Below are 14,254 nucleotides of genomic sequence, written 5' to 3'. Positions count from 1 at the left end.
TAAAATGATCCTCATTTTCATGGCTTCTATATTCAGCTCAGTTCAAGCTAAGATAAACTACACTATCTCTGATATTTGACTTTCTAATTGCTCTACTAAAAACTGGATTAATATTGATCTCATGAATGATAGTCTGCCAAAGGCATGACAGCTTTTCTGTCAATCTTTAAAAGAGAAGACAACATAAGGCCTCTCCAGAAAAAAAAAATTATAGATTCTGAATGAGAGGGAAAAAATCTATAGTTAGAATTACTGAAAAACTCAAAATTATTCCACCAGCTTTTTAGCTAAGAATACTTTTGCTTGTGATACTGGAAAGAACATTTCTAAAATGCAAAGTTAAGATGATCTGCATTCTTCCTGTAGTCACATTTTTTGAGAGATGAAAGTAATACCTTTTTCATCATTTTCATTTTGCATAGTACAGGTGAAAAGACTTTAAATCTGAGTCACTAATTCTTGCCATGGGCTCTCAAGGGAGGAGGCATACAGTTAGATTTAAAAAAAAAAAAAAAAAAGAGAGAGAAGTGGGGTAAAAAACCCTTCTGTGGTTGACTGCAACGATTTACTTCATCTCCTTCCACATTTATCTCCTGTGATCTTGATTCACCACTCACCAGTTGTTTTATTGTGATGATTAGAGTCATGCTTATCAAAGCCAGAATTTGGTTTTAACTAGAGCTAAATGGCTGATTCAGTGATCCAGGGAAGAACCTATTTTAAAAAGGTTTTTTCTTCCAGGTCATGCTGTGAAGGATTGCAGACAGAGGCAAGGGCATCTGAAAGGTGTTAAAACTGCTTACAACAATGTATTGATGGCATGCCAGTCAGCAATGGTCCCTGAAAGGAAAGAATTAGTACCTGGGCTTCAAATTCAATCTTTGTGCAATTATTTCACAGTTGCTTAGGTGGCAATTCTGCCAGGCATGTTATCCTGAATGTAGCTTGCTGTTAATGCTTCAGGGAACCCAAATTTCATGCTCATTCACCCAGTAATTTTTCAGTGGGCTGGTGTAGGTCCCTTCAAGGAACGCCCTAAATCCAGGCCTTGCTGAGGCTGGGAGGGTAAGAGGGTTATCCCAGACACTGGGCAGAGGTGACCTGGCCACACAACAACCTGGGGAGTTTGGCAAAGCCCCAACTCACCAAACTCCTCTGCACTGAAAGTCTGTGAGTAATTTTCAGCAAAACTACCCTGTATCCCAGTTTATGGTTTGTTTCATACACCTTCCCCTTCTTCTGTAAAATACATCCTTTATATGTGAGAGAGGTTTTTAATTACTGGTGTAACATTATCACATACATTCATGTGCCCTAGTTAGTAAAGCTCCCAGTTTTCCAAGAAAATAATTGCCTTTTTCCTCTCCTGTTGTTTTTCAAAATCTTGTTGAATGGGGCAAAAGTGGAAGAAAGACATGGAAAAATTCTGCAGGTTTTGATGGATTTTTTTTCCTTTTCTGTAAGGGAGCCTCTTCCATTTCTTTGGATCAATCATCAACCACCTGGTAAGTCTGTGAGGTTTTAACCCTGAACTGAATAAATAACCCAGGAAATAATGAGGTTGTTTAATTAGATGATGCATGTATAGTCCCTCTTCTTTAATTTCTAGATTTTAATTTTCTTTTCATTTTCTAGCTGTCCAACAGGACACAGTTAGTGGTGAATGTAAAGCATTGATGCCACTTGACCTGCTATTAGGCACATCTAATACTCAATGTTAAAATTACCTACATGATATAGACAAGCATATATTAGGCTTCCCAACAATTAGTATTTTTCTCTCAAAGAGAAATCTGTCTTTTAAAGACTCTTATATAACAAAATATGGTTTAACTGCTCAATATTATTTCTAGCAAAACAAGTGATTCTCAACTGTTTGCAGATTACTTGGTTATGAAATAGAAATTTTTCTTTGCTCTCCAAATTTTAATCTTGGGGAAGTGTGTACAGTACTCCTAAGGTATTGTGTCTCTGTGGTGTTCTCCAAGAGCACAAAAGAAAATAAATAGTTATTAGAATGGTTATTTATAAAGAAAGTGAAAACTATTTCTAACAAAATAATCTGTATTGTATTCTAGCTGGTAGGACTGTTAACTGTACCACAAGAAGAACAGAGAACAAAATCCCATCACAAAAACAGATTTATGTAATTCTTCAGAAAAAAAAATATGCCTTTGCAATGCTATGGTTGTTTTTAATCTAAAGCTACTTTAGAGTTTCATTCTACTTGTGTAAGCTTGATTTAGGAGTGCTGCTCTAGGTCAAAGAAGACTAACAGTATCCAAGCAACAAGTGATTAAATAAATTATACTTTTCAAGTTGTCTTGCAGAAGAAGAAGGTTTACCTAGCAAAAGTGAAAATAAGGGGGGGAGAACACAACATCTCAACCCAAATTCTATATATATATATCACATTCCATCTAAACATACAGTGTCTTTCTGAAGAAACTTTGAAACCTGAAAGCACAGACTGTCAGCAATGAGCCACAATTTTTCTGTGAGGGAGATTATTTGCACACACCTTATGTAACAGGATTCTTCTTCTTCTTCTTAGACCTTATCCTACTGAATGTTTTGCCATGGGAGAGAAAAACAGAAAGAAAGCATCAGTCATGGATTACTTTGCTCTCTCTGGAGCGACCCTCCATTACAATCCTAGGGAAAATGATGAAGTTAATGTATTCTTGTGACTCAGGACACCATAATATTAAAGTTGCACAATCATCAAAGCTGTAGCTGAACTTTATGTATTTAATGTCACAGATTATTGTCATTGTTTCTTGGTGGTGGTTTGGTTTGGGGAGGGGGGGGGTTTGTTTTTTCTTTTGTTTTTCACATGTCTTTTCCAAATGTTTTAATGGTCCAAAACACCAAGTGTCCCAAAGTATTCAGAGGATGAGTTAATCAGAAGTTTTTAAAGTACTGCACAGAATCATCTGGAGGGAAAGGGTACAGAGTTCTTGTTATTATTAAAATTCTAATATCATTTCCAGAAGTTGTCATTACATCATCATCTTCTTATCTGCCCGTGGCATACTATAGCAATGCATTTGCTATAAAATATGTTTTTAATATTCTGCACATCCAAAAAACATTAAGCCAAAGTAGGATTTAATTTATCATCATTTAACATATTTTCCATTTACCTTTTGTCTCACCTGAATTCTGTAAGAGAGAGGACTCCTAAATCTCAGAAATGTCTTTCAACAGGAGCTTTCTCTTTTCTGGCTAACAAATTCATTCCTGTTTGAAATGAAAATATTTTTTTTAATTTCCAGTGACATGAAAATTCCACAGTTAATTTCTGATGTAAATACCAGCAGAAAACATTTCCATTTCTGCAGCAATATACTAGAAGCATAAAAAGATTGGGAATCCTTCATAAGGTAAGAAAATTGTTTACACTGAATCAAGCAATAAACAATTATATGGGGGGAAAAGAACCATAAAAGGGAGAAATTAATAGAAATTAGCAGTTACTTCAGTTCTGTGTCTTTTGAGTTGCAGCTGGGCACCCTAACCTCTGAATTAAGTGCTACTGGAAGAAAATAACAATTCATAAGATTCTCCTTATGAGAATGATTCTCCTTGCACTACGTTCCAGCATTTTTGTGGGGGGTTTTTTGGGGGGGTTTTTTGGTTTTTTTTTTTGGTTTTTTTGTTGGGTTTTTTTGTGGGTTTTTTTGGGGGGGAGGGTTGTTTTGTTTTGTTTTTAATTTTGTTTGTTTGGGGGGTTTTTTGGTTGTTTTTTTTGGGGGGGGAGGTAGTTTAGTTTTATTTGTTTGTTTGTTGTCTGGTTTTTGTTGTTGTTGTTTTGGTTTGGGGGGTTTTTCAGAACACAGCTCTCTTGCATGCACACGCACAGAACTGAAACAGGCCAGCCCTGCTTTTGCGCAGCTGATCTGCTGAGTGCTGCCAGCTCCACACAGACAATTTTCACTTCTCATTCAGCCAGTTTACTGGAGTTGAAGGCACTTCACAAGATAATTTTGGACACTCCTCTTTTCTCGGCAAATCTACAGGGGGGAAAAAAGAGTGCTTGTTTGAATGGGCATGACAGAAGTTTAAGAAGCTGCCTGCCTGGAGTTTAGAAACAGCACCTGTTTGCAATAAAAAGAAAGTGCAAAGCAAAACCAGATCATGTCTATAACATCATGCAGAACCTAGGAATTAAGCTCAAGGAAAAAAAAGCCACACAACTGATCCCTGAAGTAATCAAGGAAGAAGGACAAAGGCAGATGAGTGTGAGAAGCAAAGAACATTTTCCTTTGAGACCAGCCAGGTGCTCAGAAAATACCTGCGTTAGGCATCACTGCCTGTTCTTTCAGCACAGTGACATCTAAGGGTGCCTGTGCTAATGCCTAGGGAGAAATCCTTCCTCATCTTAAACCCCCTGTGAGTCACAGGAGAACAAGGGAACTGCTACACTTTTATCATTTAACTTGTGTGCTCCAGTAAGGACCCTTTGCTGGTTTGACACCAGTATTCTCTGTGACTGGAGACTGATACTCTCATCTGAACCAGACAGTACAGAAAACTCTGACAGTTTTGTAGTGCAATGTGATTTATTGTGATTTTTTTACTTCCCCCCATCCCTGCCGTGCAGTAAGTAAATCTAGCCCTGGTTATTTTCATCATGGTATAGCATGCAGGGGCTACAGTCTTGGCTAAAATACGTAAATTAATATTATTGTTTTCTTCAATCAGAATAAGCTGTCTTACAGATAAAATTAACTTCTGAGAGTGACTGCTAGTTACCCTATTTATTGGAATGTAATTAAACTATAAACAGCATTGCAGTAAAATCTGACATTTTGTCTCATGTCATGGTGCCAACTCACAGTGTATTGGGAAATAGCTTAATAGAAATCAGATTCTTCTAAGCAGCATTATTTTATCCTTCTGTAATAGGTAAGAGGAGTACTTGGAATGTAAAAATATTCTCTTTAATAACATGTAGGTATTTGTAATCTTTGGATATTGTAGGTATTCCCTCATCTGAAATTTACAGCATGGTATCACAAAATTCTACATAATTAGGCAAAGTGTAACCATTTTCCCACTATCATAAAAAGCCCTCAAAGTCAAATTTTAACTGACACCCTCTCTTTTCAAGGGTTCCTTTGAATAATAGCTCTTCACTTCAGACAGCATATATTTAGGGGCCAGGGAGAATTTCGTGCACCTCTCTACCAATCTTCCGCATAAATTTTGAGCAATATTTCTTGTCTGTGAGCCCTCCCAGCTGACAAAGAACACTTTAAGCCCTACTGCCAATATTCTGCAGCTCCCAAACATGGAATAAAGTATTACCACTCCCCTCTTACGGGAAAGAAGATTTTGGGGTTTTTTCCTCCCATTTTTGTCCTCTTTTCTGCAAATCTCTGAACAAAGTTATTTTCATTAGCTTCTCATTTTTTGTGTATGTGATAATAATCAGTTTCTTTAAGGAAACTGCAACTTAGTTGTCACTGGACAGCAAATGTTACATACTAGGCAAGGATTTATCCAAGAGGTTTTGCCTGTGAGCAGAGGGACATCAAATTTTAGTGTGAACTGTGTATTCTACTCCCTTGAAAATTCAGTACTATGTGCAACTTAAGGACATTGAAAACTTCACATCAAAATGGATGTGGAATTCTGTCAAAGAGCCAGCTGTCTTCAAGAGACAGAATTCCTGGCTGTACGCAGACAAATTTCATGATTCCAGTAAAGCTCAAATGATGCAAAGTAGGTCAGGCTTGCACAGCTTCAAAGGAAATTTAAGCAGAGCCTAAAAGATGTCCGGTCAAAGTTTTTGCAACAAAAACTGTAATTTTAATAACTAATATTTCCCTGTATTAGGCAAAATCTCTGCATATGAAATGTTCTGTAACAGAAGAAAATTCTCCAAGCAGGAGACTAACTAAAGTTATTGTTAGAGGTAGGGGAGTAAAGCGGACGAAAGGTTTCTTCTGCGCTCCGCATCACCCAAAAGGTATGTTTGCTTCTCCTGTTCTTTGAAACCAGCGCTGCGATAAGGGAATGGAACTTTGGCAGGGAAAGAATGCAACAGCCCTCTGTTCCAGCTGGTTCTCAGAGATCAGAGGGGCTGGGAGCAGCTGGGCTCCCTTTCTCTTTTCAGCCAATTTGGCACCATCAGCCTGGTCACGTTCAGTGGGAACTTTGTGATCGCAGACTCACGGAGGGTGCAGTTCACCCTCTCCTGAGGCCATGGCCGAGTTCATGAACAACCTGCACAACCCAGAATCACAAACTTGCATGTGAATTCACCTGAGTTTCGTAAAAAATTCATGGATCAGTTCATTGGAACAACAGAGGGATGATTCACTAGCTACAGAGTATCAGGGTGCAGTAATGGAGATCTGTTAGAGGTGTACAGATGATATGATAAATATGTATCATATTTTATACATGCATATATTTATCGGTCTGTGTATATATATGTAATATATATATATATACATATATAGATAGATAGATAGATACATATATTAAAAAATACATGTATATAAAATATAATCTATCTAGAGACACAGATATATAAATATTCCCACATCTGCCCCAACACATCTCGAAGCGCAGAACTTACCCAAAGTGGCCCGTCAGGAAAAAAGGAGAAGAGGCAGAACCTACGGACCCATCCAAAGCAAGCAGAGATCTTTCTCCCCCCCCCCCCCCCCACTGTGCCACCAACACTGCCCTTCTTTTATACTATAGTTTTTGCCCTTCCCAAAGGGGTGGAACAGTCGCCTGTTATAGGTTGGGATGTTGGTGACCATTGTCATACGTGTAAGACATGTTTTCTTTTTTTCTTCATTTGCGTTCTTAGGGGGGTGAAAACTATTATGTAAATCAGAGCCTAGATTGGTTTTGGTCAGAATTTATAGTTGATACCAAAGGTAAAATAAACACTTGGGTCCTCCTCCACCCTCTGAGGCAGCAGCAGAGGCTCTCTGACCTTCAACAGAGATTTTTTTCGTTATCTCCTTAACAAACCAGATTTATAACAAGGCTTGTTTCCCACAGGGAAGGGGGAGTGAGGCCAGTGGCTGGTGCAGAGATGCAAATGTTGTCCTGCTCCTCACTGAAACAACATCAGCTGAGAGGACTCGCTTCACTCCAGATATGTTTCAGTCTTCAGGCCTAAGCCAGGTGCAAGATAAGCACAGGGCCCAGCTCATGTTATTCTTCATCAATTCTTCACCAACTTAAGGCAACTCTGGGGCAAATCCGAAAATTTACCACAATCTGCCAGCTATTATGAAGCACAGACATTCCAGATTACTTGATTAAGTAAATTTTTTACTTAATTACTTGATTATATTCAAGCCTACGTAAAAATATTTACCCTTCAAAAAAATCTTTCTCAAAGTGGGGGTAAACTTATACAACATTTGCCCCAAGGAAGTATAATTTGCACAGTATAAAAAATTTTATGGTTTTAGACTAAAGATATCAAAGGAGTCTCCATGCATTAAAAGAAAGCAGTGACTTGAAAATGCAATAAAAATTAACAGTTCTACAGGAAAGTTATGAAACTTATATTACTAAAATAATTTAGGAACATGTTTAACTAACAGATTTTAAAGCACACTTATTTTTGTTCATGCCTCAGAAAAGGCAGACAGCTTAGATCAATGGGAGATAATGTGTTGATATGTAGCAGTCAGTGTTTTCTAGGATTCAATAAAAAACAGGATTATCATCCTTCTAGCTATGCAAACTAGAGTGTCTTGGTAGATTGTCAAAACACAAGACATCCAAAATACTCGGACTGGAAAGAGAGTCACATTTCCAATTTTCTTTTGCAAAGGGTTTTCAAACATGTGACTTTGATTAGAAATATGCAGGACATGAATGAAGGAGGTGCAGAGTATCCCCAGCTGAGACTTAAGAAGGAAAGCACCTTTTGCACCACTCTCATCACTAAATTCCTGTGAGAAAAGAATACCCAGTTAGAAGAAAAAAAAAAAAAACGCTCCTGGATGAAATGTGGCACAAAAAGAGATTTTAGGAACTGAAATTGGTACCTGTGTGGTGTCAGGGAGGCCTGACATCCATTTGACATTCTGCAGAGCCCTGTGAGGAGACTGGCACCCCACCCAGTGCCTGTGTGAGCTCAGCACAGGAGGAGTCAGAAAAAAATAGATACTTATGCAGGAAAGACTTGTGGCTACGCAGAGACATAGTTATGACAACAAGAGCCTATATCCTTTTCAAGCAGGTGAGCTGCATGCAAATGTAATTCTTAGTCCTAGGAAAGATTCCTGTGTGAAAGTGCAACTGCCTTTCTGCAGCCTCCCTTGTAACCCATCCAAAAAGAGAGACATAGGTCCCAAAAATGCTGCAATTTGCAAGTGTTGTGCAAGGGGCAGTGAGAACCTGACTGACTCCTCTAATGAGGAGAGCAGGGGGGGACCAGAGGAGACAGCCCCGTGGGACACTGCAGAGCCCTCACAGAGGTGCACGTCTGTGGCCTTGCTCCTCAGGAAGAAAACATCACTGTTTGCTCCTAAAGCAGCTCATATCCTCGTCTTTTCCTACAAACAGGGAGGACTGAGGAAGTCAAGGATGGATTATCTGCAGGCACACCAGCTGCAGAAAACAATCCCTATCTGCTCTCAGATGTTTCCAGCTCCCCATGAAGATGCAGCAGGACAGGTCTTGTTTTCTAGACAAAGCAGAATAGCATGGTACTCCTTTCCTAATCCTGTGGAAAGGGAAAAATAAAACATACTTTTCCCATGGAACAGCTCAAACTCTTGAATTTTGTTACCTGATGAAAGCTGCCTTTCAAATATATGCTGTTCAAATTTTTCCAGAGAATCATAAGAGAGAAGAAGAGGAAAAGAAGGAAAATGGAAAAGGAAAAAAAAAAGCCATAATGATAAAATAAAATAAAAATTTAAAAAGACTATTCCTTATACTGGGAAAAAAGGGGACAACCAAAAACTTGGGAATAACAGAAGTTCAATAAAAAAATTTAAAAATTACAAAATAAAAATCTTTCTATCTAAAAGCTTGTCCTTACACCCTGAACAAATCATAGTTTTAATTCAAATTCCTGAGAGTCCACCTGGGTATTTGCTTTTTCTACCAGATGCTTCTAACTACCTGATAAGTGAGGAATGCCTGTCTCCTAACTAGTGTTGTGCATAAATAACTGCAAGACAATCAAACTTATGTGAAAAAAGGTTTTGTGTCTTTCTTTTAAATAATTTAACAAAAGGGATTCTAATTCTTGTATTTAGAATATACCCATTTCTGCTTTCATCAGTGTTATTCCACCATAGATGTGAACTGAAATACAGAAAATTCAATTTTTAAATTTTAAGGGGAAAAAACCCTACACTTTTATCACAAGGAGAGTGGACACACAGTCAAACAGAGTTTGTAGAGTTTCCATCCTTGGAGATGATCAAAACCCAGCCAGACATGACTCTGGGGAATCTGCTTCTCCTCTCTCAGATTTGTAGGGTTGAGCAGATGATCTGCAGTGCTGCCTTCCCACCTCCATTACTCTATGATACAGGAAAAGGAAAGAATGTACCAGAAAGGGAAGGAGATTCTGAAATAGATGCAGCTGCTCACGAACAAATCCCCTTGTTTCAGAAGGAGAGAAGAACAGTGGTGAAACACAGTGTATTTTGAAACCATCTGGTACTGTCTGAAGTTTTTATGTGTGCTGCCTGTTCTGATTGCAATTCCCTGTAAAGACTCCAATAGTCTGAGACATGAGATGAGCAGACCTGCTTTACACTGGGTAGGCTATGTGAAGGAAAGTCAAGAGTACAGGAAAAGACTAAAAGGATAGAAGAAGGAAATAAAGTGTTTGAACAAATAGTGAGTTCTCGTAGTGGTAAATGTATATAATTGTGGCCAAAGTTCCTTCCCACTGTCCTGTTTCAGGTATGTTTGTGCATACTAAGATGTGATAACCTTTTTGTTTGTTGGTTTTCAGCTCGGCTTGTGTGCAACAAGAATTTAAATAATTACCACAGGAAAAGAATTCTTTTAAATTGACAAAAAATGTTCAGTCTGAGCTGGCAAAAATTTTAACCCAATAACTTCCTGGAAGTAAAACAGTTGCATTCTTGCTTAATGAGTGTTCCCCATAGCTTTTGTGCATGTTTCTGTGAAGTTTGTGTGTGCTTTTGGGAAAGTGGCACTTTCTAAACGGACCTCCCAGATCACAGGGACCACTTCCCACATCCACCTTTCTGGCAAATGACTTTTCTCATGGTGAAGATGCTTGGAGACTGAACACAAGGTGATTCCTATTAGCCATGGCCACAAGTACAGCTGATGCAGGTGACAGGATGACACCTGGGATGGGGATGGCCAGAAACCATTCCACCCTCCCTCCTCCTCCTATTTTCTGAAGATCAGCTGGGTTACTCAAGTGCTTCAGTCTTGAATCACCATCTGTTAACGGCATCCACACGAATGCCTCTGAGAAATTCATAACGTTTGACTCAGTTACCCTGGAAATGTCCTTCAGTTTCACACTAAATGAGGAGCTATAAAAGCTAAGCCATAGTGCTGGAAAGTTTAAAACCCAAAACAATGCAGGACCTCTGCAGTCCAGCAGAAGGAATATTTAGGCTTTGCAAACATCTGTCTTTTTCTGTAGTTTGTCTTTAATGGCCTCTCAGAAAGACGAAGGTCTCTCACTATTCAGAAAATCATTCTTTAAGGAGCTATTAAGAGAAAAGGAAGATAATTTGGTCCTAGATAATTAGAAACTCTCCTGACTATGTTAAGGATAGGTTTGTGTACATTTGTATGAATACCTAAGTATTCTAGGGAGGTGTAGGAACTTAGGTCTGCTTAAAAATTAATGGTCTTGGAAGGAGACTATTTAAACCAGGATGGGCAACACACTGAAGGGTGTAAGTGCTAGAGTTTAAAAAAAAATATTTGAAAATTGAAAATCTTTGAAAAACAATATTCTCAGGTTGAAGACATAAGCTTGTCCTAACCTGCCAAGAATATGGTGTGGTCTCCCTGCTGTGTTCTAGAGGAAATATGAAAAGGGCTACTTAGCAGTAACAGAGAAGCAGAGAAGTTACTGATATCTATAGGACTTCAGTATTATCCCCTGGCATGTTAACTGTACAGGTAAATTCATAAACTTGTAAATAAAACCTTTCAGATTTATTTTTTTTTAAATCTAGCTGGGAGAAACAAAATAAAACACAACTTTAGTCCTAAGCTATCTCTGTTCTCCCAGCTAGCAAACACAAATTTTATGTTTGACCTGAACAACATGCTGGCTAGCTAGTGAGGAATTTTCAGTGAGTTATGAGCACAATTAAAAGCTCATCTTGAATACTGTGATGACTTTTAGTTTTATGACTGCTATGTCGTAAAGATATATAAGACCCATCACTACCTGTAATATCAGAGCCATAAAGACTTCTGTATGTGCAAACTGAAAATTTTAGAGCCTCTTAGTTCTTAACTGATCTGGTTGGGAAAATAAAACACGGGAGGTCCAAGTATGAGAAAGCAGCTACAAAATACTTTAGTTAAAACTGTAAGTTTTTGTCTCAGGATGAGAATGTCTTAGAGGAATTGAATCTCAGGAATGACTAGAAGATAGTGAGTGTACCAGAGTCAATAAATAACAGTAAAAGTTAAGATAGCAAGAGACATATTCAGTAATAGCTGTAAGTGCAGTATTTCCCCATAACTGGGAGAGATAGAAGTGGCAATTGTTCTTGTCACTTTTTTCTTCTTCAGCCTTTCGTTTTTTAAATATGTCAAGAACAAAAATCCCATTTTGACCAATATAATTGTGCCCCACATACAGTAAAGAAGCTGTGATCTTCAGCTGGCAGAAGGATACTTCTAACCAGAACTGTCAAAAACCTCCATTTCAAGGGTAGCTGTTGTTAAGTGCTGGCAATTTGGGGCAGAAAAATTATATGTGCCACTTCAGTCTGTGGAGAAACACTGAAAGACAAAGCACTGCAAGGAGAAGTGTCTGTGGGGGCAATAATTCACCAGAAACAAGAAGTCTGCAGCCCCAGGAGCAGGGACACTGAGGGAGCCTGGTGTGCTGCCCTGAGAGAGGCAGGAAACAAAGGATGGAGTGGCATGGAGGTGTTGTGGCCATGCTCTGTTTAAAGCAATGCAGCCAAAGGGAGCTAAGACAAGGAAGGGTCCAACCAAGAAAAAAAGCTTAACTTTGCTTCATTAACTCAAAAATACATATTGCTTTTCATGCTCTGCATACTTTAATGAAGTAAAATCTGTAAGTACTTTGCACATATGACTGAAGTCACTCAAACCCTGATCATGAAATGGCATCAACTTTACCTTTCCCTCACCCTCAAAGGAACTAAGTGTAACTTCAGAGAGGAGGTGTGCCACCCTTCTGTACTCAGACAGCTGACAGACTGCACCCGTCTCTTCTCACAAGGATGCCTACAGGTAAACTTTACTCCAGTGGTAACCAGTGTGCTCATGAATAGTAATTTCTGAATCCTGTCCTGTTATAGCAATCAATAAACAGCACTACTTGCGAGCCTGTGATCATCAGTGTTCTCAGATTTAGTCTAAAGCACACTGTGAACCTGTGGTTGTGAAAGTTCATCTTGAAAAAAGGTTTATTGTGTCAAATTGGCTACTCTCTAAGATTATCTGTGACTCTGCATCACAAGGGTCCTGCAAGGACTAGGAAAACAGACAACATTGAGACTAAAAAGGCAAGGTCTAGTCGGCCCTGGGCCCACTAACCTGTGCATAATCTGGAAAGCATGTGGCTGTCTCTCTCCTAAATTCTTACATGGCATGGCCCCATCGTGCCTTACACTACAAACAGCAGAGCCCCTTGCTTGTGTCACAATAATTTCTTCCTATCAGCTGCAAGATTCAGATTCCTTCTGGAAACAACACAAGCTGTAGATCTATCTCAAAGTGTTCTGCCACAGATTTTGCAGGTACTGCTCCTTTGCAGAGGGCAACATGGGAACACAGAGAGGGCCTTCACTGGCTCACTCCACTCTCCTTCAATGACTTTGAAGATTCTGTGGTAAAGAAACAAATAGCTTATAAAGTGAATTTCCAATGGCAACAAGTTTAGAAACATTTCTCTTTTTCTCTACCCCTACCCTGACTTCACCTTGTTCTCTACTGAGCAGGAGGGATTTTTTTTGAAGTGGACATTCCTGATTTAAAAAGGGTGAATATATCAGTGATCTGCTGCATCAGTTTTATCTTTCAGCAACATTTTTCAAGTTCTATGTATCTTTGAACAATAGTATCATGGGAGACAGTCTTTCTCTCCTCTCCTTGTTACCCATAAGTTTGTGGAGAAACATGCAGCAATTGATACCTATCTCTACTGGGCAATATAAATTCTGTTAAGCTAGCCTGAATCAATCATCCATAAGGCCTGTTTTAATTTATCTCAAACTTCTTACAACAGAGAGGGTAGTCTCAAGATTAATTTGGGTCTGGGTAGAGAAGAGCAGAAATCAGGGTACAAAATCCCCTTTTCTTTTTTTGTACAGCATGCTGACAATAAGTGTCAAGGCTATCAAAAGGAAAACAAATTTTCTGTCTCTCCTTGGAAGTTATTGCTTCCATTAAGCCACTCTCTGACTTTAGGGAGAAGATCGAGACACACACCAGACAATCAGAATGAGAAGAGGTATAGTTATCAGAAAAGGTAGGGCTGACTCATGCTGCATAGACTTTTCATCAAATACTCCAAGAATCCTGTTGAGACACTGAATCTTGGGTTGATGGAAGCATGGAAATGCAGTCCACCAGGAGCTGCAGTTCAGTGAAACTCAAACTTTAGAAAATAGTCCCTGTGCTGAACAGCCTGCACTAATAAACAGCAATTAATGTTGTAGGATGCACAAATATTGAAAATTTACCTTGTCGATTACAGCTTCAGTTCTTCCACCAAGTCTGGGTATTTTCCCATGCCCAAATGTACTACCTTGGGCAAATATTGATACTCCATTAATTGATCTCTTGCAGTGCATTTTAATGAAAAGCTAATGCAATAGATCACATTCATTTCACACCAGGTACTGATGGAAAGCTGATGGGTAGAAATATGCACTTCTGAAATATTACCCAAAGAACAAGATTTAATGGACCTAGAAAATGTATGGAAATGTGAGTCATTCTGACCAATTACATATATTAACATTCCACTTTTTTTTATCCTTATTGTCTTTGATGCAGAGAAGATCACAGCTTCTGCCAGGCATGGAAGCAAAGGTTTCTG

The 14,254-nt window shown here is 38.8% G+C and overlaps 1 protein-coding gene across 13 annotated transcripts in view; it reads right to left on the bottom strand.

Annotated features, from left to right (window-relative positions):
- Positions 1-6,683, bottom strand: part of LOC132086990 (uncharacterized) — a 52,887-nt gene extending 46,204 nt beyond the window's left edge. For 4 of the 13 annotated variants that reach the window (XM_059493004.1, XM_059493001.1, XM_059492997.1 and 1 more), the window contains exons 1-3: positions 6,593-6,683; positions 3,159-3,243; positions 2,522-2,565 (exon numbers count right to left, since the gene is read on the bottom strand). The gene's annotated coding sequence lies outside the window, so the exon portion shown is untranslated. Of the gene's footprint in view, positions 1-2,521; positions 2,566-3,146; positions 3,244-6,592 lie in introns of all 13 variants that reach the window. The other 9 variants (XM_059493007.1, XM_059492998.1, XM_059492995.1 and 6 more) reach the window with 4 other exon arrangements.
- Positions 6,684-14,254: the final 7,571 nt, after the last annotated feature.

The sequence above is a fragment of the Ammospiza nelsoni genome, chromosome Z (assembly GCF_027579445.1).
Source record: "Ammospiza nelsoni isolate bAmmNel1 chromosome Z, bAmmNel1.pri, whole genome shotgun sequence".
NCBI lineage: Eukaryota > Metazoa > Chordata > Aves > Passeriformes > Passerellidae > Ammospiza > Ammospiza nelsoni.
Note: the sequence above shows the minus strand (reverse complement) of the source record. Positions and strands in the feature narration are given on the sequence as shown.